The sequence below is a fragment of the Trachemys scripta genome, chromosome 7 (genome assembly GCF_013100865.1).
Source record: "Trachemys scripta elegans isolate TJP31775 chromosome 7, CAS_Tse_1.0, whole genome shotgun sequence".
NCBI classification, from domain to species: Eukaryota; Metazoa; Chordata; order Testudines; family Emydidae; genus Trachemys; species Trachemys scripta.
Window position 1 is genome coordinate 67,040,305 of NC_048304.1, and position 23,892 is coordinate 67,064,196.

Below are 23,892 nucleotides of genomic sequence, written 5' to 3' on the forward strand. Positions count from 1 at the left end.
CTTGTATTCTCTTTACCAAAGGTGCATCAGCATGGGAAATGCCTTGTCTTCACAAAGCATGAAACTTTTAAGGGCAGGGAAGAATCAATCCATAAACCCCCTACCCCCAAAAAATGAAATCCATAGTTTTCTTAGGTTTGTCCTAAGAACAAGTTTTTGTACTGGCATTGTTCCTTAGGGGGGTGACTTTTATCACCAGTATACTTATACCAGTACAACCACTAGAGTGAAAGCAGTTAGAGAGAGAGAGAAAGATGCCTTAGATCTGTACATAGCTTATTCCCCTTCCCATATGAGAATAAGCTATACTGCTATAGGCACGTTTATACATCCAAACTGGTACAGTTAAAACAGTACAACTTTTCTGTATAGACAAGGCCTTTAGAAAAATACCTTTCTGTCCTTCCCACTGGATAGTTGCATCCCAAGCAAAAGAATGAGTTACAGTAAGGTGTGTGCAAATGAAGGAAATGAGAGAAGTCAATTGGTAGGTACATTTTATCTTGTCCATGATGGCTGTGATTTTGTTGTCGTTTATAAAAAGTAACCTCACCACCGCTCCCAACCCCCACACACATGCTCCTAGAAATCAAGTTAAGGAAGAGCATAACTCCCATTCCCACCTTCCTGTGTTTTCTCTGTCATCCAGAGTGAGACACATCTCCTGGAGATTGATAGATGCGTTCAGATCAGTTTACACATGAAAGGGTAATTGATCCCTGGACATTCCACAGACTGCCGTTCACAGTGTATGTTGTGCAATTTCAGAAGTAAATCAGAATTACGAGTTATATCTTGGGGGGGGGGAATAGAGAAGGGGAAAAAAAGGAACTTGTCTTCTCCTTTCAGGCTCAGAAAACATGTTGTGTTAGAAAAGGTGTTAACTGCTGACACATTTTAACTGACATGGTGATAAATATGACTTAGTATCAATGTTTTCTCCATTGAGTACACTTCTATCTCCAAAAGCCTGAAGAGATTCCCACTCGTCTCTGTAGGATTTGGCTTGGGCTCCTTAACAGGGATGAGTTGTGCCAGTACTACTAAATGGCCTCTGGGATTGATACTGCTACTGCCACAGAGGTATTTATTTGTGTAATAACTTGTTGGCTGGTGTGGCAATGAGGAGCCAGAAGCAGCAAGATTCAGCATCATCCATTCTTTGTCATAGATCCCTTGCAAAGAAGAGGGAGTTGCAAAGGAAAGCTCCCATAATGATGATAACTGCAAATTTTGGATGAGCCTTTACCACCAAACATTTCCTCCCAAACAGGGCCAGCTCCAGGCACCAGCTTAACAAGCAGGTGCTTGGGGCGGCCAAGGGAGGGGGTGGCACCTGCGGCAGTTTGGGGGCGGCAGGTCCCTCACTCCCTCTAGGAGCGAAGGACCTGCCGCTGAACTGCCACCGCCGATCGCGTCTTTTTTTTTTTTTTTTTTTTTGCTTGGGGTGGCAGAAATGCTGGAGCTGGCCCTGCTCCCAAACAATCCCCACCCCAATCTCTGTCCTCTTGAGAACCAGAATAAAGAATCATTTTTAAAACTGTGAGCAAGTGCTAGCAGCAGCTGCTGGTGTCCTCAAAGTGAGCAGCTAAAACTGACATGTAGAAAATAGGGGCTAGAGCTAAATAATGGCTAGAGTACAGATCATACTGTATCTGACTCTAAACAGACCCAGCAAAACCTACCTATCCAAACTGAGAAGCCTTCACTGCTCTGCATGATACGGAACACTGCCACCTTTACCTAAAAGTTCTGAATGTAGCCAGCTGTTACACCAAGTTATTGCCTGGATGGGTGTTTGCTCCTATTGCTGCATTGCAGCTTTTGATGAGCTATTCCTCCGTCCTAGAAATGAATGAAGCCAGGCAAAGTTTTCTACTTTCCCCAACAGTACCCAATGAAGAGAACGTTCTAGGAGGAGGATTATGTGAGGATTAGCTCTGTTTCCAATTTCAGCTGTAGTGCAAAATATTACAAGTACTTTAGAAGCACCTCAGAGCCGTGAGTCCCATCATATCCAAATTATCACCTTGAACACTCAGTGCAATAGAAGCACACAATGGTAAATGCTCACATTTCAACAATAAAAAAAAATTAGGTTATTCTCCCTCCTTTGGCCAGAATCTAGCTACTAAAGTAACGTGAAACAAAAATAAAACTGAAGGGGCTTTAATACTGATAGGACATTTTCCCTTCGCATGCCCTCCTTTATCAGCACTCACAGACACTTGAACGGGGAGTGCTGCATCAGAGCATCAGCTGTTTTTCAAGTTTTTAATGATTCATTTCCTGTGTTCTTACTGGTAGTCCAACCACAGCCAGGACTCAGATAATAAGTGGCTTTGCACCTATGCCAGCTTGGGTTTAACTCTTCTTTCTACACGCTAAACAGCTCAGAGCTGTGATTATTCCCTTGCTGGCACATCTCTTCAGAATATTCTGATTTGAAGCCAACAAAATAAAAAAGAAGTTGGATAGGGATATGAGGCAGGTAATTCTGCTGCTATTACAAGTGCTGGACACTTAGACCTATCATCTTCTAATGCTTTTCTACAGCTGCTGGTTGCCTGTTCAGAATGAAACAAATACACTGGGGGGGGGGGGGAGGAGAAGGTTGAGTTTCTCCTGCTAAAATAGATGTTGTCCAACATCCATATACCATCTGGTGCCCTTAACCAAAATGTCCTCTCCTCCTAGGTATTGCTTGCCTTGCTATTCATGAGTTGGTTGGTTGCTTCCTACCGCCTCAGAGGTGACTGCATTTCAGTGGTCCTGTATGTGTATTATAGCATTAGACCAAATTCTGAGCTCTATATTCACTTTTTCCTGAGCTCAAATTCTCATTGGAGTTGACCTGGTGAAGGGCTCAGCAAAAATGACAAAGGGCCTCAGGATCTGATCCACAATGTGCAAAGTGCTTTGGGATCCTAGAGCAAACTGAAATCCTTTTTACAATATGTTTCTCCCCTCCCAATTCAATCCTATGTGCAAAATCATTGGCTCCGGAGTATCCAGTCAAAGAGAGAGCCCTGTACAGTATATTGGACAACAGTAACACCTTCATCATTTGTGAACAGAAAATACAAAAGGCTACAGAATATCAGACTTCCAGCTCCCTCTCATGGCAGAGCACTGTTGTAGTGGTAATTGAACTGGGCGGCTGTGTGTGTATTGCACCCCAAGCACAATCAAGCTAGCTTGAATTCAGGACCAAAGCACAAGAAGCTAATATGTAAAGGGACTGTGCCATCAGTGAGTAATAGCTCCTCTCAGTAAGGAACCTAGTGGTAATAATGCAGACATAGCTCTACCAGCAGATTAATACAGGATTAGCAAAGGCAAAATCTATTCTAGTGAAGACCATCTGTGACATAGCTTTAGCTGCATAAAAAAATATGTACTTCAGCACAGATAAAAACGTTATTGCTGCATATTATCTATCTATAGTCCTTAAGGTTGGGGATAGTTTATTTTAGTCTTTAATATTTTGATACCAGATTAACTTGCATGAGCACCTGTGCTGTGATTCCACTCCACTGCCTCTGCCCTTCACTGCTTGCTGATTGTGTTTATAGGCATTCCGCCCTATAGAATGCTTTCCCAGATTGTAACTCTCCCTTTATGAAATATGCAGGAACTACTATTGCTTCTTTTTCCGCATCCATCATTAGAACATGTGATGTAGAATGCTGGGGCTCTCATTATTCGTCTTCTGTCCTGCAAAACCATATGTTGCCTTTCCATAGGTTAAGGCACCTACTATTGATCCTGTGTTCTGCAGAGCACCCATTGCATCTCTCTGTCCTGAAACATCCACTGCTGGCAGTACCTTGTAAAGAGCATCTGTGATATCACCAGACGTGGAAGTGCCACAACTGTCATCTTGGCAAAGGATTAAACCCAAGGACCTCGGGAGCTAAAAGAATACGACACTACAGTTTGTGCCAAAGGACCAAGTCCTGCAGCTGCCAGGAATGAATTGGGCTCAATATGTGTGTTATTTTAAAATGTATAATGAGCTGGGCTCCCTGCCTGAAACAGTCAAATCCCCTAATCTAGCCACTTCTATTAGTGACTTTTAGACACTAGTTCTATTTTTGGTTGTGAGAGTTTGTGGTTCTCGTTGTAGCTGTCTATCTTCCCTTTGTCTGGTGATGTTGACCTGTTTTTGAGAGAAAAATGCTCAGCCCTGGCCTGTGGTTGGGGACTGGCCTGGGACTTGGGAGACCAGCATGCAATTCCTTTCTATGTCAAAGATTTGCTGTGTGTGGCATTGGGTGAGTCACTTCAGGTATGTCTATATTGTATTGTAAATCTGGATCTGTGGGACTCAGTGTCTCCATATAAAAACACTGCATTGTAAAACTTGGTTAACAATTGCTTGACTTGGGTCTCACAGCCAGGCTAATGTATCCGCACTGTAGTATACAGGCCTTCTGACTCAGGTCTGGGGCTTGAGCAGGGTCCATGTTGCAAAATGACAGGACTTAGACCCGAGTTACAGTGGGACTTGGGCTCTGACTCACCCACCCCCAGTAGGATGCTAGGATCTGGATCCTGAGTGTTTTCTGACCTGAGTCAGACTGATTTGTGTGTGAATGGCAGGGGGCTTGGGCTCAAACCTGAGTCAGAGCCCAGGCTTAATGTGTAATGTAGACATACCCTTAAGATACATCTACTCTGCAAAGAAAAAACCCATGGTAGTGAGTCTCAGAACCCAGGTCAACAGACGAAGGCTAAAAATAGCAGTGTAGACATTTCCACTTGGGCTGGAGCTCAGGGTCTGAAGCCCAGTGAGGGGAATGGGGCTCAGAGCCCAACTGCCAGCCCAAGCGAGAACATCTACAATGCTATTTTTAGCCCTGTAACTTGAGCCCCATGAGCCCAAGTCAGTTGACCCAGGCTCTGAGACTCGCTGCCATGGTGGGGTTGTAGTGTAGGCATACCCAGGGCCGGCTCTAACTTTTTTGCTGCCCCAAGCAGCAAAAAAAAGTGCCGCCCCCCCGAACCCCCGCTGAGCGCCGCGCCACCCCCCCCGTGCCATCCCCCGCCCACGCGCCGCCCCCCCGGCGCCCCCCCCCCCCCGCGGAATGCCACACCGCGCTCCCCTCGCCGCCCCTTACCAGGTGCCGCCCCAAGCATGTGCTTGGTTGCCTGGTGCCTGGAGCCGGCCCTGGGCATACCCTTAGTCTCTCTGGCCCCACTCCTCAAAGGTACTCAGGCATTGCTCTATTCACCACTGCAACTCCTAACCAGTAGGCCAGTGGCCACCCAGTGGAATTCTCAGCCCTGGGTGAGGCTCCCAGCATCCCTGTAAAAGGTATGAGGAGAGTTAAGTGCCTAACAGTGGGATGTTCAGAAGCCAGGGAGCTGCCTCTCCAGGAGTGAAATGGCAAGGAGAGGTGGTGAGAAAAGAGGGGCTTAGGCACCTAAGCAGCTGACCTAGTGTGCCTGGTTGATGAGGCAGATAGGTACTTCCCTCTGCTTGAGATCCTCAGCCACAAACCCTCTCATGGAGTTAAGCATCTAAGCCAGGTTAGGTGAATTAGCACATGTACTAGGAGCCAAAACTGTGCGTGTGTGTCTCTGTCTCCAGCTCATGCTTCATATCTCTCATACTCATCCTACATTTCCCTTTGCCCTTGGCAGTCTTTTGTGGGGCTGCCATGCAGCACTTCTACCTATTGGTGTCCTGCATCTGGCCCTGCAGCTGTAGGGTCTGATCGGTATCAGGTCTGAGGCGTGCTCTGAGAACAGCTACAGGATCGGGCCCTGCTGAAGAGAAAGGCATTCCCCCCCCCCCCCCATTTAGTTTGAGAGCTTCCGCTTGATCTAGGGCTCCAAGCGTTAGGGCTTAGGCAGCTTTGCAAATGCTGACTGGGAATATAGGCACTAGGGAGCTAGATGACAGCTGAGGTGTGGTTTGGAAAATAATCAGTGGCACCAAAATGGTGGAATTGGGTGCCTGAAGAGAGTTGCCTAAAAACCTCTGTGGATCCGTTCCTCTGTGCAATTCTGATCCCTATCTGTAAAATAGGGACAATTCTCCCATCTCACAGGAGTGTTGTGAGGACAGCGATGGGAGCTCTACAAGCATCTACAGAGATTAAGTATAGCGGCTACATTTGAGAGTTATGTTTTTATGCTTGTTCAGTCAATTAGAAATATTCACAACACCTTTCAACAATTTGCAGCAAGTGAGTAAACTTGATATGTGCTGGTGAGTATTGTGTGAATCTCTGTTGGTTTAGCCTTTGCCTCTTTAATTATAGGGTTTCTATTTCTGAGAAGGCAGTTTGACAGAATTGTTCCAAACTAGAATCAAATACAATGGCCTTCATTTTGTATCAGAGTCTGAGTCTCACTGTCTCTGTAAAGATCTTGGGGTCCAAGCTAAAAGATCTGGGGCCTAAATCATTGGAATCCTTTTTAAAGCCAAGTTCGGTTGTAATTCTGGAAGCACCTCATAAGGAAAGAGTCTTCCCCTATCTTCAGGAATTTCTAGTCCTCTCTTTCACCTTTCTACATTATCTCTGAGTTTGGTTTAAGGAATGAGGCCTTAAATATATTCCAAGGACCATTAAAGTAAGGCCACAGCTGCACAAAGGGGATTTAGCAGGGCTGAGAATGTGGCCCTAAAATGTATCATTATACAGCCAAGATTTCTGGTTCTAGAAGAGTTTCTGGGAGAGAAGGTGACTACATACTAGTCAGTATACAATTATTATTTCTGCCTAGGGGACAGGACTGGTCTATTGCATAAAGGATTTGTCTACACTATGCAGCTTTTAGGGACATGGCGGTGCTCCTGCCAATAAAGTGCTGTTCACACCCACGCTTTTCCTGGACAAGCTTTTGTCTTTGGGGGGAGGGGTGTGGTTTTTTTAACACCTCTGGATGACAAAAGTTTTGTCGTTCGCTTGCCAGTGTAGACAAAGCAAGCGAGAGAGAGAAATAAACAAGTTTTTTTTTTTAAGGAATAACAAAGATCTGTTAAATACCAGAGTAGGAAATGAGATTGATTAAAATCAGAATGTATTCAGATTCAATTGCAAGTTATTCTAGGAAATGTAAAATACAGATCTTTTAATTAGGGTGATGCAAGAGACTACTTAAAATCAAAGGCTCCAAACTTGCAAATATTTCCACACCTCTTGAGCTAAGCTCTGTTCCTGCACTGAGCTCCATGCATAGCAAATGGGGCTCCATTCTAGTGCAGCCTTATGCCCAAGAAGAGCTCAGAACACGATCTGGGCCTAAAACTGATTTTCTCCTAAAGGTACCAGAAGGAAATTTGAACATCGGCTGTCAACTCCTACTTATCTGGCATTTTGAGCTTAAAATAATGGTTTAATTAATCTCTTGTTCGGGATTTTGTCCTTGAGGTTTCTCAAAGGCTCTTTATAAAAGATTTTTTATGGTAGTGATTATATTCTTGTGGTAACATCTGAACTAAATATTAATACACTGAATCCTGGAATATGTCTTGAAATTAAAAATTAAACGATGGGCCAAACTTCCTGCTGGCATAATGCCACTTAAGTTAATGGAGTTATATCATAGGGAGTTTGACTATACATATGTAGATGAGTTAATTTTAAATTTTCTCCTGCCTTTGTTTTTGACTGAGGACATATGTCCAGAATCCCAAATATGTTCATGATTTTTTCATATTATGTTTCTCATTTTTGATCCTACATTTCATTTTCTCAATTTGTGTTTAGAGGGATTTTTAAAATGTATAAAGAATATTAAAGAGTAAATAATATGTAGGGTCAAATCCTGGTCTCATAGAAGTCAATAGCAAAACTCCTCTTGGCTTTAATGAATTCAGGTTTGGCTGCTGTGTGGTATTGATCTTCCCTCTTCATCACACAGCTAGTAGCAGATAGCGGTGACATCACATCTTAGGTGTGCCCATGTAACTATCAATAAAGCCTTTATATTTTTCTAATCTCCTAACCCGCCAGACTGCTAGGTAAGTAGATTTAAGTGTTAGGAAACAGTTTGTGGTTTCACAGACCAAGAGGGGAGATGATTCAGTAGGATACAAATTCTTACACACTGAACGACCTGTAACCAAGCAATAGTGTCACTCCTTCTCCAGTATAACAATCCCAAACCTCAATTCCTGGAATGAGATTCCATAGCTCCTGAATCAACGTGCCTAGCACAGAGCCTGATCCCACCCCAATTAATCATTTAAGTACCCCGTTGAGCATTGCTGACTCCACATGCAGTCTATGTCCCCATACAGCCTGGTTACCGTCTAGTTCCTAGCCATGAGAACAGTGAGGAATTAATTGACTACCTTTTGGAACAGATGACCAAGGGATGTGGTAAAATTCTCCCATCAATTTTAATGTAGGTTTGGATGTCTCCCTGAAAAAGAGATGCCGAGTCCAGTTCAACCAGAAGAGGTTGGACTTAACTCAGGAATCACTGGGTGAAATCCAATGGCCTGTGTTATGTAGCTGGTCAGATTAGAAAATCATGATAGTCCCTTCTGGCCTTATATTCCATAAGTAAGTAGTGTTTTTCCCCTGATCTCACATGAGTGTATCAAGCTGTAAATGGGTTCTAACACAATTGTTCTTTTGTGCAGAAAGGACACCCGATATGTCTGTTTCACTGAGGCTATGTCTACACTGTGAGCTAGGATGTGATTCCCCTGCTCCCATCAAGCTAGCGTGAGTATAAATAGTGATCTAGCCAGAGTGACACCAGAAGTATGATTGAGCTATGTCAAATATGTACCCACCAGGTTCAGGCGGGTTTGTTCTTGTCCTGAGCCGTGCCTCTGCTGCTGCTACCCATGCTGCCAGAGCTAAACTGCTATTTACACTCACACTAGCTCAATAAGAGCTTAAAATGTAATCATAGCCTGAGTTCACCTGCCACTCTGCCTCCCAGGAAGCTGTCCAGGAGGAAATCCCAAAGCACACTGCACCATATGAGAAGCACCCACAAAATTCTGCCTCCAACTCCAGTAGCTGAGGCAGTATGGGATAGCTGCCCACATTTTCCCAGAACATCCCATAACTGGCTGTACAGCTTAGTTGGTGTGGACAAGGCAACACAATTGACCTACATTTGTGCCAGGAATATTGCTGCCAATCAGGTGCATGGAAACATGTTATCTCAGCTGTATCCATGTTCATGAGCATGTTCAAGGCTGGTTACAGTTAACATAGTTTTATTTGTAGAATGGTTGGGCTGGAGAGAGTATTATGGTGATTTCAAGTGTGGAAAAGCATGAGCAGACAAGCCCATAAACCACAAAGATCCTCTTTCATGCAAATGTCCTTAGTGTTCAGAAGGAAAAGGAGAAGAGAAGTACAAAAAAAAGTATGAAATATGATCAAAACTTTATCGAGGTAGAATGTCTTTCAACATTTTCCATGGGGGGGGGGACGTAACGGGGGGGCAAACAGTGAAGGGAGAGCAGAAGCTGCTTTCACCACAGTGCAAAACCTTAAGTGCCAAAACAGTGTTCCAGATTTTCTTTAAAGGGGCTGGCCCATAACTCAGTCCTGGTGCACGGCAGTTCAATCTCAGCACTGTTTGAAATTCAAGGTCCTTGCGTATATTAGCGGAAGGACCCACTATTGAGTTAATGGGTTTTAATCAGCATTGAAATGCTGACACAGAATACCGGTTTGATTATTCAGTTCTGGGCCATATGTTTGATAGTAAATGGAAGCAACAATAGCAGCAACATCAATTATTAGGGGGGCTTTTTATTAGCGATAAAGAATTTTTTTAACTACATAATCCAGGCCAGCATATCTAGGGAATAGGGGCGAGAAGCATGGGAGGGGGAGTTTATGTAGCCTGTGCAAAAAAAAAAAATTAATGCACATATGACATAAAGGGTGGAGAAAGGGGAAAAAAAACTGCCATGCAAGGGACAACAGAGATAAAGAATTATGGTGCATGTGTAATGCAGGGTTACAGACATACCAGATAAAATATATTTACTCACCAGTTCACAAGCTTGACCTCTCCTTGCACCTACACCGCCGTTGTCCCAGGCCAGGAATTAATTCATACAGAGTCATGTGATGTTTTCATAATGCAGGCAAGAATAGTACTAAGGTGAGGTGATCACCATAATTACACTGTAAGCGTCTAATGCATCTTTCATCCAAGAATCTTAATGCATTTTATGAACACAGGTTCCCATAGGATCCAGAGAGGTATTATCTGCATTTTAGAGATGAACTGACTAAGTGTATATTTACACTGCAATTACAGGGTCTGATAGCAGCTCATGTAGACATACCCAAGTTAGCTTTAATCTAGCTAACTTGGATACTGGAGCAGTGATGATGCAATAGGACGGGCATCAGTGCAGGCTAGCTACCCGAGTAATTACCCAGAGTCCCAGGAAGGCTTGTACAGCCTGCAGTAAAGTCCATGCTGCTCCTCTTCTTTGTTCTAGTATTTCAGCTAGTTAAATTAAAACCACCTTGGGTATTTCTACACCCACAAACTGCAACCGTGACCCATGATTGCAATGTAGACATAGTTGTGACTTGTCTACACAAGAAAGTTGCATTGGTGTAACTGAAGTTGCAATGTTAAATCAGTTTAGTTAAACTGGTGCCACTGTGTGTGTTGACACACGTAAACTTATTGAAACCTGCCTTATGTTGCTTTAGCTTGCCTCTGTAAATTTGTAAAGGTGGTTCTACATGAGTACAAGTATATCCACACAAAAGTTAAAAGGAGGCAAGCATAAGGAGGGAAAAGGAAGAGAAATAGGGAAAACACAAACCTGCTCAAATTTTCAGTTATTTTTCTGTCCAAAAATCTGAAAACTTGCGATTTTTTTCTTGAAATTTTTCAAAATAATGAAAACGTGTTACTGATCTACTTCCCATTTTCCAAAGGGCTGTCTTACCCACACCTTCTGATCCTAGCTCATGGAATGAGGGCTAATAATGACCGAGGAAAAGAACGACCGTAGTGTGGGTTCACTGCAGCAAACAGAATTAGCCTAAAGGACAGGTTCCTGGGCACATGCAATAGGGAAAGACAGATTATTGTGCAAGAGGAAGATTGTTTTGTAGGCGACATAGAACACAAATGGTTACTCTCTGTGTGACACTAGAAGTAATGGATTACTCTGCAAGTGACAGTGGCGGAAGGGGAGTTTTGTGCTTGTGTCACAGAAGGAAAAGGATTAGGCTGCATGGGATCCAGGAGAAGAGAGGTCATTGTACATACGTCACGGGAAGAGCAGGGTCATGTGACATGGAGTGGAAAGGATTCTTTGATAGTCAAAAAGAAAATGAAAAGGAGAAGAAGGATTATTATTGTGCTAGTGTTAGTGGAAGACGAGGTTCCTTGTGTGCAAAAATAAATTGCTGTTACCATGGGAAAGAGAACACTTTAGTTCAAAAAGAAGTGCCTGGATTTTCCTTTGATGAAGGCCTGTCTACACTGAATCTGGCACCACTCATTAGTTTAAAGGAATACACTGTTCCCACAGATAGTTAGAGCAGCGACTGAATAATGGTGGACATTTGGCCACCTTGATCTCAACTTCTCTACAGTTAAAGAGTTGGCTTCTGTGGTGATTTCCCCCACCCCACCCCCTCATAACAAAAAAAAAGAACTGCCCTGTTGAATGAGAATTTTGTTTTCAAAGGTAGAAAGAGAGAACCACAGACAAGGCAGAGTGTGATGTGCAAGCACTGTAACTCTGACGAGCTTCCAGGGCTTTACTTCTCAATTAGCTTTCCAAACTCTAAGAAGGATGGTTCATCTCTCCATATGACCAGGTTTTGCTGAGAGGCAATGTAAGTCTAGACAGCTGAGGTTTTTCTTTCCTCTAGAAATCACTTCCTTCTTTAAAAAAATAACAAACTAACCAAGGAATCAATAGTTCACACTCTTCTTAAACGTGGAGATGAGTTTAGAATTCTCAGTATCCTGCCAATGGACATTTGTATTTCCAGATCACCAAAATCACCTCGCACTTTGGCAATCTGTTATCAGGAGTTGCAAGGAATGGAACATGTTATTGGTCAAGGCTATGATGCAGTGTGTTGTATTTGTGTGTAGTAAGGAGGGGTAAGGAAAATGGGGAAACTTCTACTCTTATTTTGCCTGGTTCTAGGTCAGGGCTTCTCAAACTTTTTCACACCTGAATCTTCCATAGTTGGATACTCGCAACTTATCTTTGGATGCAGCTCAAAAGTCTTTGCACCACTTCCTGTTGCTCTTCAGAGCAGGTGACACCGGAATTGGAGTAATGGTTTATGGGTCACTTTTCAGGCCAAAAGCGGCCCTGCTAATTTCTTGGATCTCAGGAGAACTGTATCAGGGATGAATTTGTCCCCCTCATGTCAAAGAGGGGGGGAAACTGCTGTTGCTGTGCCAATCTGCTTTTGCAGAAGCCCAGAAAGAGATCAGGAGAGCAGTATCAAGACTTCTCCCCACAAATAAGTGTTTTGGGGGGTGGAGTGTATGTGCAGTTCATCCTGTGCTGGGGGCTGGAGGAGAGTGCATTGCAATCAGTGGTGGAAAATGAGCTGCTCTATGTCCACACATTCTGGACTTTTGGTGCCGACTTTGAAGGAAAAATCAAATATATTGATCAGATTTCTTCAAAGCTGCTTCAGTAAAGTGGCTTGGCTGGTGGTAAATTCCTGCAGGGTAGCCTACAGTGACTTGACAAGCCCCAGTCACCAGGAAACCCGAATCTGCTATCTTGACCTCGTCAGGCAAATATGGATCTTTTTTTCCATCCTGGCTTTCTGCTATACATATCTGGCGATGGCCTATTTATCCAATCTGTCTCTCTCCAAGTGGTGTTAATCTGACAGCTAAGGCAGTGAGAACCCTGTAGGGTTCAGTTCATGAAGGGGATTACAAACCAGTCCTTGCACTTCAATTTGAAGTGGTTCAAAGGAAACCAACATCTGAAGCTTAGAGTTTGCTTAATTCAGAGGAAACCTTTACTCATGCCCTCTCTTCCACCCTCCCCAGCAATCTCTACTGCAGATACATTTCTTACATAGATGCTTTCAACAGGCTGGATTCTGATACTCTATTCACATGGAGAAGTACTTTGTTTCACAAGTACTTCCGTTGTCCAAGTCACTCTGTGATCTATTGCTGGGAAAGAGGGCAGCTCTTCAGAAGAGAGGTAAATTGGCTGGGAAGAGGAAGGTTTGCTAGTTTTCCATCTCAATGTGTGGTGGAAGAGAGGAACTTGTAGGGGAAAATCAACCCATTTGCTGAACTTTCTCAAGCATGGGCTGAAATTCTTGAATCTAGAGAACTGTAAGCCCAAAGTTCAGTTTGAGGTGGGTTTGATGTGAATATTTTGTACAACTCCCAGTGGCAACCACCTAACACAGTGGCAAATGCTGTTTTGGATGTTGTTCTACCATTGCAGAAGAAATAGAGAGCGGAAATAAGGTCTTAGCTGGCAAAAGTTTTGGACTGAGTTTCCTTCTAAGAATGTGACACAAATTTAAGGCTGACGTTCTGCATTTAACTCAAGCTGTCATCCCTCTGGTGGTTGTTTTTTCTCATAGGCACCTGAAGGCCAGAGTCTGCTTTGAAGCTTGTGGCTTTTGACAGTTTGTATCTCTCAATCCTCAGTGATGCTGCTTAAGTGCAGCACTTTCAATGCATCGTTATGGACTAGGACAACAGAGGGGGGGGAAAAACCTCTCAAACATTTCAGGTCTGAATCAAAGCCCACTGAAGTCAATGGGAGTATTTCATGGACTTCAATAGGCTTTGGATCCGGACCTAAGGACCAATGTAAATCAGAGTAGGTCCATTGCCTGCAGGAGAGAGAGCTAATTTACCCCAGCTGAGAATTTGGTTTTAAATTACATGTTAAATTTGAAAAGTGTTTATGCAAGTTAAAGGGAACAGAAATGACTTAACTAGACAGATTTTTAAAACCATCTCTAATACAAGCTGTGCCAAATGGTCATAGTTAAATTAGCCATCATGCAAAATTCACCTATTTTGGGAGGTGATGGGGGACTTAGAACTCAGTGCGCATTTCCCATAAAAGCTTTTGAGTGACTCTAGGACCATTCTGCATTTTGCACTGGAATTATGTGAAATTCAGATTTGACAGGAAGTTCACTATTTTTGATTGAGTCATATGAAACTGAATCTCAGAGTGAAATTTGGTGCAAACCCTATCTAAAACTGGAAATGTGCTCATCAATTGCAGGTAAAGGAAATTTCACATAACTGATAATCACAAATGATAATACGGGGTGAGCAAACTTTTTGGCCCAAGGGCCACATCTGGATATGGAAATTGTATGGCAGGCCATGAATACTCATGAAATTGGGGGGTTGGGGTGCAGGAGGGCTCCAGCTGGGAGTGTGGGCTCTGGGATGGGTCTAGAAATGGGGAGTTCGGGTTGTGGGAGGGAGTTCTGGGCTGGGGCAGAGGATTGGGGTGCAGGAGGGGAGGGCTCAGGCTAGGGATGTGAGCTCTGGGGTGGGGCTGGGGATAAGGGGTTGAGGGTGCAGGAGGGTGCTTCGGGCTGGGACAGAGGGCTTCGGAAGGTGGGAGCGGGATCAGGGCTGGGGCAGAGGGTTAGGGCATGGGAGGAGGTCAGGGGTGCAGGCTCCGGGTGGTGCTTACCTCAAGCAGCTCCTGGAAGCAGCAGCATGTCCCCGCTCTGGCTCCTACGTGGAGGCGTGGCCCGGTGGCTCTGCGTGCTGCCCAGTCTGCAGGTGTTGCCCCTGCAGCTCCCACTGGCCACAGTTCCTGGCCAATGGGAGCTGTGGGGGCAGCGCTTGGGGCAGGAGCAGCGCGAAGAACCCCTTGGCTGCCCCAGGCGTAGGAGCCGGAATGGAGACATGATGCTGCTGCCGGGAGCCACGACACATGTGGAGAGGGGTAAGCCCCTGACCCCACTCCCCAGCTGGAGTGCTGGAGCAGGGCAAGCCCAGATCCCGCTTCCTGGCAGGAGCTCGAGGGCTGGATTAAAACATCTGAAGGGCTGGATGTGGCTCCTGGGCCGTAGTTTGTCCACCTCTGTGATAAGAGAATAGCAACCCTGGGCACAGAGCCCCAGTGGTATAGATTCCCCATTGTGACGTTCCCCTCTGGTGTTATCTGGACCAGTGATCTGTTGGGTCACTCCAATCCTTGACTCTGGGAGCCAGCCTTACCCTGTTCTGCTGTGGGAACCCCCACTCCTGGTCTGTTCACACACAACCTCTGGCATGTAAGCTGCTCCCAGCTACATGCAACTGAATGACACTACCCAATATCTCTGGTCCCAGACACAACCCTAGGAACCTCTGTCTTGCTGTGTCTAGTTATGCCCACTGGACACTGCAAGCTTATACGAGTTCATCAATTTAACAAAGAAATTGATATGTACCAGGCTTGTTATCCCAAGGAGAGCCTCTGACACGCTTCAAACCAAACACATTGCTTCAGGTAGAATAAACAAACAGATTTATTATCCATAAGGATAGATTTTAAGTGATTATAAGTCAAAACATAACAAATCAGATTTGGTCAAATGAAATAAAAGCAAAACTCATTCTAAACTGAGCTTAACACTTTCAGTGCCCTTACAAACTTAGATGCTTCTCACCATAGGCTGGCTGGTTGTTCTTCAGCCAGGCTCTCCCCTTTGATCAGTGCTTCAGTCGCTTGGTGGTGGTGGTGCTGTCTGTAGATGTAGGTGGGAGAGAGAGAGAGCATGGCAAATGTCTCTCCCTTTTATCTTGTCCTGTCTTCCCTCTTGGCTCCTGCCCGCCTTCAGAGTCAGGTGAGCATTACCTCATCGCAGTTCCAAAGGAAGGGGGGTCACTCCCTGAGAGTCTTAATAGATTCTTTTGTTGCTGCCTAGGCCAGCGCCCTTTGTTCCTGTGAGACTGGACTGGGTTTGTCCCATCCACGCCCTGATGAGGTGTGAATTGCCCCTCTGCTGCTGGAGAGCTTTTGTCTGGTCTTGCTTTAAGCCATAAGGATACATTTTCAGCCTCATAACTATATACATGAAATTATAACCTATAACATCACTGTAACAATTATGATAACATCACTATAACAACCATGCTCAGTGCATCATAAGCCTTCCGAAGATACCCAACATGACAAACTTTGCATTGGATACCACACAATCATTTTATAAAGATGAACATGGGGGTGTAGGCTGTTCCCTCGAGGTACATAGCATCACACCCATGGAGAGGGTTATTGTTGTGGTTGGGCACAACTGGGTTGCAGGGGCCAAGGGGAGGCTGAGGAATGTGCTGATTTGGCCCATCTCTGTAGTTGGGGCTCCATCCCCTTGCAGTCATCTTCCCGCAGTTGAACCCCTAAGGAAAGGCAGCAATGTAAACTGCCCCTGCATTTCTGTTGAGTAAATCCCCACCAAGGGGTAGTGGTTCCTGCGGGGACAGGAAAATGCTCTCTGTATGACCTAGGCTGAATCAAGGCCTGACTAGAGATGAGTTTGAGGCACAAAGTTTAAACCCTGGTCTAGGTTTTCCCAAAGTCTAAGGTCTTTGGACCTAAGGTTTTAGTTTAGATCCATGTTTAGATACATCTGAACCCAAAACAACTGAAAATGATTTTCTTAGAGATTGTGTTTTCTCTGTTACAGATGATGGAATCATTACCCCCTTAAAGCTGCTTGCCCTTGATTGTGGAATTAGTGACTTCATCAACACCGGCAGAACAAACACAGCTCCCCAAGCTTAGAGCCTGGCAGGTAAAAAACTTTCCAGGCAAAAATAAGGAAACATTCATGGTAACTGAAGGCACCTACAAACTGATGATAAAGGACTTGAAACCAACAGGCCAAGTTCATCCCTGGTGTAACTCCAGTATGTTTCCAATTCAAACAATGGAAAGTGGGGGGAGGGGCACAAAGAAGAGAAATTCTTGGTAGTAAATGTGATTAGATGAAGCAAACAGCAAAGGCACCACTCTAACTGCAGTTCATCATACAATGAGTTTCTTAACAGCTTGGCCATTCAGAGGGCCTGTACTTTGGCTCAGAGCTATGCCAACAAAATAAATCAACTTTACATACACAACTGTCAATCAAAACGGAATCTATAAACCTTGAAGGCTGAACCAGGAGAATAAATTAAAGGGTAGAAGGAAAACGAGGCATGAGTAGGTCGGTAGGATCAGGACAATGAAGAAAAGAAGGAAGTATTGCTGAACTAATACACAATGTACCTATTCCTTGAATGGAATCGACAAAAGCATTTCTGTAAGCGAGGCTCCTAATGCTGTCACATCCCTCTGGTTTTAATGAGACTAATGGGATCCCCTGGAACTAAAGGGTGAACTGGAATACTTATTTAATTAATTAAATATATGCCCCTCCCACCCACCAGTTGTTATATATAAATATATATACAACTCACTATGATCCAGATCCTACTGTGCTTATTCAGCTATATTCAATTTGCACTGGGATCAACAGTTTTGACTGGTTGCAGGCTGCTGCATCTGGTCCTGCCAAGTTCTATGCATTAGGGACCATCTGTGAAATAGATTTTACATTTGTGACTGCAGTTTTGTGCACACAAGTGAGGGGGTAGGGGGGACCAGGAGAAGTGGTGAGTGGAATGATGAACAGACTTCCTCCCTCATGCTGATACGAAGGCTGACAGACTCTGAAAAGAGGCCTGTTTGTCAAGAGACCTGTAGAATAGAGGGGCAAAGCTTGGACTGTAGGAGTCCACTGCTAGCCACAAAGTGGACCACGCTGTTCCTTGAGTATGCTCACAATGGCATGACTTCAGCAATGCCAGCCTGTAAATCAACTGTAGGCGCAGAGCTAACTTGGAAAGAATATTCTGTTGTCTTCCCTTCATATACTTACGCCACATACCTCATCATGGTATCAAGGCACCTAATACACGTATCCTAGCAGCTGAAAATTTGTCTGATATTTAGGTTAGCAGTTATTTGACAGTCTTCTTAAAAGGGATGAAGGAGCAACAGCCGAAAAACAGACAGTATCTATTTGCAATTCTGTGTTAGACTTTCATGAATGAAGTAGTGTTTTCCAATGTTGCCAACTCTGACAATTTTATCATTAGTCTTATGGTATTTGGCATTTTTCTTAAAGTCCCAGCTTCTAGAGTCATGTGAATATGTGAGAATCTCACTTGTACATTTCTGATCCTCAGAGTTGTGGAGGAAATCGTGAGAACATGATCTCAATGCACCCGCAAAAGACTCAGAAACTAGATGGCAAATTAAAAGAATCCAAAATATTTATTTTTTAAAAAAATATCTCATCACTTAGAAGCCAATCTCTTATTGTTGAGAGACTTGACTCATCAAAGTTTAGGGCTGGCAATATTAGATGTATTGCTAGACTAATCTCAGCAAACATGATCATTTGAGCTGGTCAAAAAAAAAGGGTGTGGTTGGGATCATGAAAAATATTGCCAAACAGAATTAATTTTTCCCCTTAAATCAGAAATTTTAAAATTGAAAAAAATTTCACTAGCTCAGTAATTGGTTAAAAATGGAGGGAACATTTTGTGAAAAAGTCAAAAATGCCCTGATCTGTTTGTAAAATTTTTAATCAAACATTTCATAATTTCAAAACTTTTGACCAGTTCTAATGCGCACATTTGGCTAACTTAATTATTACTCCAAAACATGTTATTTGTTTTAAAATGTGCAATGAAGAAGTGATTGATTTATGTCACAAATTGCTTACAGACTGTTTAAAAACTTCTATTTTTATCTTTTGTTGATAGCCATCAGTGTACTTTGTGTTGTATAAAACAGGGACAGACACAGGCCTTGCCCACAGAGCTTACAGGCATACTAGCTTCAATGGAATTACTCACGTGGATAAAGTGTGTGCGTGTATGCAGGACTGAAGCATAACCTTCCAATACTGCCAAAACCTATTACCCAGAGTAGTGCTTTAGTAAGAGTAATCACATTGATATCGGGGGCAGCAGACAGAGGTTATTAAGGGCTAGTCTACACTGGCAACACTAAAGCGCTGCTGTGGCAGCGCTTTAACGTTCCTTGTGGTCGCGGCACAGCACTGGGAGAGAGCTCTCCCAGTGCTCTAAAATAACCACCTCCACGAGGGGTGTAGTTACTGGTGCACTATCTCCCAGTGCTGGTGCACTGTCTACTCTGGTGCTTTACAGCGCTGAAACTTGCTGCCATCAGGGGGGTGTTTTTTCACACCCCTGAGCGAGAAAGTTGCAGAACTGTAAATTGCCAGTGAAGAGAAGCCCTAAAAGTAGTAAGCATTGCTCCCAGTACAAATTCAGGATTGGACCTGTAATGATAAAATTGGTGTCCATATTGTAAAACAAATGCATGGCATTCCATCCCATTATTTGGAAATACTTGATGTAACCCATCTGTATTTATTTTGTTAATATGTAATTGCACTTTTATTTTTCTTAGCTACATGTATCATAAATACTTTGTCAGACACAGATTGTGAAACCCTAAGTAACACCATATTCCAAAAATATCTGTGTTGATTTCAGTGGAAATGCTCATGCTGTAAAGTATTATCAGTATGAGGATGGAATTCACAACCTGGCTCTTCATGAAAATTTGTGAATGAAAAACCTCGATTGTCATATCAAAGTTAATAAGCAGAGCTGGTCAAATGTTCTGAATTGGAACAAAAACAAATTTCAAAATTGCAGAATTTCCCACAAAATGGAAATTCCAGTTCCTGCACAGCTTTTATGAATTAGGATTTAAATAATGTGTTTAATCCTGTTTTATTGTAGTGTGGAGGAAAGCTCCCATTGACTTCAATGAAGCAAAATCATTAAATTAAGGACCAAATTCTGCCTCAGATGGGAAACATACATGCATGTGTGTATGCATGGAGGCAGAATGCTCGTATAGCCAAGGGTTCAGGATTCAAAGAAATCCAGCATGGAGTTTTGCACTAAGTAACCCCAAAATCCCATGAGCATGTATTTTATGAAAATTTATTGTGATAAAAAGCTTCACAAGAAAATCTGAATTTTGATCTAAGGGGGAGAATTTATTTAAACTCTTTGAGAAAGTTTAAATAAACTGCTTGCTAGGTTCGCTGGAACACTGGGGGGAGGCAGAAGGAATTTTCTCACAACAAACACTTTGGGATTGTTTAACTAAACTATTGTGCCTGTGGCATGATTTAAGTTACTTCTTTATTTAATACAATTTGTGTTATTCTCTGTGTAATAGGTCCTGGTCCGAAACCATCTCTGGTTTGACTTCACTGACTTCAGTGGAATTACATCAAGGATGAATTCGGCCTCGTGGTGTTTTTCATAGATTATTTATTTGCCTTGGAAACCAGAATTGCCTACAATTAGCTCTCGATCAATTCTAAAAATATTGGCATCCAACATGAAAAAAGCAACTAAAAGCTAAGCTGAAGAATTCCAGCTTGTGTTTGTACCTGTCAGCCAAAAGTAGTGCAACTATGATAGTGGTTTCAACTGATAATTCTAGCAGAAATGAGCTGGCCTCCGAACTGAGTGAATGAAAATTAAGACGCAGCACATGCACACTAACAACCTAAATTCTCCACTCAGAGATGTGTGGGAACTCCCATGCATTTATATGTCAGACATGGGGCCAGTTCTAGGCACCAGCAAACCAAGCACGTGCTTGGGGCGGCACATTTTCAGGGGCGGCATTCCGGCCATCCTTTTGCTTTTTTGCCTAGAGCCAGCCCTGGCAGCAGCAGCGTGTCCTGCGCAGGGGGCGCCCTGGGGCCACTGCGGTTTGTATCAGGGAGCAGCGCCCGCACCTTGTGGCCGGGCCGGCTCCGAGCGCAGGACACTCGGGCTGGGGGCCACCCCATGGGGCACATGGAGCCGCTTGCAGGTGCTACAGGGTGGCCGCCCCCCAGCGCCACAGCCAGGGCTGGGCGAAGCGGCCCGAGCCGCCCAGGGGCTGCGGCAGGGCAACAGCAGCAGCGGGGGCATAGAGGGGACCGGTGCCCAGGGCGCTGCCTTGAGGGGCCCGCATCCCACTCTCTGGGGCTCCGCTCCCTCTGGGGCTGCCCTGCCTCTTCAGCCCCCTGCTGGGGTGGTCCCCCCGGCTCTGCGCTCCCGCAGGACACTCGGGCTGGGGGCCACCCCACGGGGCACATGGAGCCGCTTGCAGGTGCTGCACGGTGGCCGCCTGGGCTGAGGCGCGACCAGGGAGCCTTGCTGCTTACCCTGATCCTGCTGGCTGGAGGCGAGGGGGGAGCAGCCAGAGTCAGTACTGGCGGGGAGAGAGAGAGCCCAGTGCTGGGGTGCAGGTGGGGGAGGACACTGGGAGGGGGGGAGAGCCCAGGGCTGGGGTGGAGGGGGGGGGGGGGGGGGAGCCCAGGGCTGGGGTGGGGGGCAGCCAAAAATTTTTTTGCTTGGGGCGGCAAAAAACCTAGAGCCAGCCCTGGTCAGACAGAGAAGTGGTATTTTTAATATATAGACTTGGCTTAGAGCTAGTCTGTCCTCCTGTACATATGTATACATTATGTTTGACTTCACTGCAAGTTGCTCATGGCTGTCTGAAGGTGGGGAATTTATCCCTATACTGTGAGAATTCTCATTTCAAAATCTGAAATATAAGGGTTTTTTTAAATCACAAGAAAGGGATAAGAGGCTGAAAGAGAGATGGTGTTGGCCCATAAATGAACTAATGACCTGTGGAGGTCAGTTGACATTGTAAGGCAAACAGTACCATCCATCATAAGCCCAAAAGATATTTCAGTATGCTTTCAATGTACTTCAGGACGACATGGACCAGCCTCATGAAAACTGGGATAGTGGTATCCAGGTCACAGGCTGTTCAAATTACAGTTGGTCAAAAAATAAAAAAAAAAAAGTGGGGGAATGAATTTCCACAAAAACATTCAGACAATTTTTTTCATTTTCATCAAAAATTCACATTTCAAAGTTTCCTTTCCAGCTGTAGCTAAAATAAACCACCTCATGATGGCCTTGACCCTGAAAACATCTAGTCTAGTGATTCCCTGAGATGTATCCAGAAGGGAAAGATACATGTCGCAAGATCCAAGCATGTGGCACTGGATTCTAATCTCATTTACATCAGTATAAATCCAGAGTAACATCACTGAGGCCTATGGAGTTACTCTGGATTTACACCTCCCAGTGTAACCAAGAGGAGAATCTGATTAGTGTTGGTTGGAAATCTTTTTTTGTTTTTGTTTTTGTTTTTCTGTAAAAAAAGATGGAAACATTTTTTTTCATTTTCTTCTAATTTTTTTTTGGGGGGGGGGGAGAGGAGAGGAGGGGCCTTTTCATCAAAAACCTAAAAACCTGGGTGGGGAGGAAATCTTTTGGGGTTTTCAACAAAAACCTAAAAAAAAATGATGAAAATGGAAGCTTTTTTGCTCATATTTTCCATTTAATTGAAAGGTCATTTTTCTGTAGAAAAACAGGTGTTGGTGGCAAATTTTTGACCAGCTCTAAATCTGACTCATAATTCACATAAATAAAACAGTGCTAAGCTGAAATTCAGGAATGAGGGAGCTAGTGAGAACCCCAGTTCACACATGTGTTCCCTTTCCCATGAGATTACATTCAAGGACAGCTGTAATTTGAAGAGGAAGGATGTTCCAGTGGTTAGATTGCTAGCTTGGGACATGGGAGAGTTGGATTCAATTCTCTGGCGAACCACAGACTCATCTTGGACAAGTCATTTAGTTTCTCTGTGTCTCAGTTTCCCCTCTGTGAAATGGGGATAATAGCACTGCCCACCCTCACAGGGAGTGGTGAGGACAAATATATTAAAGATTAGGAGGTTTTCAGACACATAAATGTAACGATACCAAGGTCCCAGTTCAGCCAAGTTTTGAAGGGATTCAGTGACTTGTGTGTGCTAGCTCAGATGCTTAAAGTTGTGCACTTGCTTAAGTGCTTTGCTGGACTGGCCCCCAATTGTTGTAGTAAAGAAAGAGTCTGCTTTCACCCCCATGTATGCAAATGGTACTTTTCTTCATCAAAATAAATATTTGTTAAAAATACATGCTGAAAATAAACAACGTGGAGCTAATTTGGCACTCAGCTGTACCAGCATAAATCTGGCGTGACTGCCATGTAGCTGAAAGCAGAACGTGCTCCAGTGTGTTCAACTAATTCATATTTCTGCCTGGGCTTCTACTGGATGCAAGAATTAAACAGTAACTGCATGATTTAGGAACCCTCCTTCGTAGCCTGCCACATGTACTGATGAAGAAATGAAGCTTTGAGAGTATTTCTCATTAAAAGACATCTTTTAGCAAAAGATTTGGATTTGATGTGTACTGCTTTTCTAGTACCCAGCGCTGAATGCTCTGCAGATTATTACGATAACAGTGCTAACGGAAATCTGCTTTTGAGCCATTGATTACCATCTCTCCCCTTCGCTTGCTCTCTTTACCTGTCTTTCTTTCCTCTGTTGCCTGAGGGCACAGTTGGCTTTCTGAATGCACTTCCTTTTTCTGGGGATGCTTTGATTGCATCTCCTATTACTAAGGGGTGGGGAAAAACGCAGCAAGGGGTGTGAGCGGATTTGTTTTTACGTTGTGGTCTTTTAGTGAAATGAAAGTCATTTTAAAAAAGAAAACATCAAGAGGCTGCAGCTCCTGTAAAAGCCATTCCATGGCAGCTGAGTGCATCTGCTTTTTCTCACCTCTAAAGCAAATCAATATGGCTTTAACTGATTTCCCTGCTGTCTAGTTTTCTTATGTTGCACTGCTGCCATTCCAGTCGTTCTATTAGCTGGTCATTCCTACCTCCACTTTTCACCCGCGTGCTCTCTCTCTCTAGCTCCTCCTCTTGCCTTCTCTTACTTAGGCACACACACACACACACACACACACACACACACACACACACAAATAGTGGAGTTCACTTTTGCTTTCACACGTGATT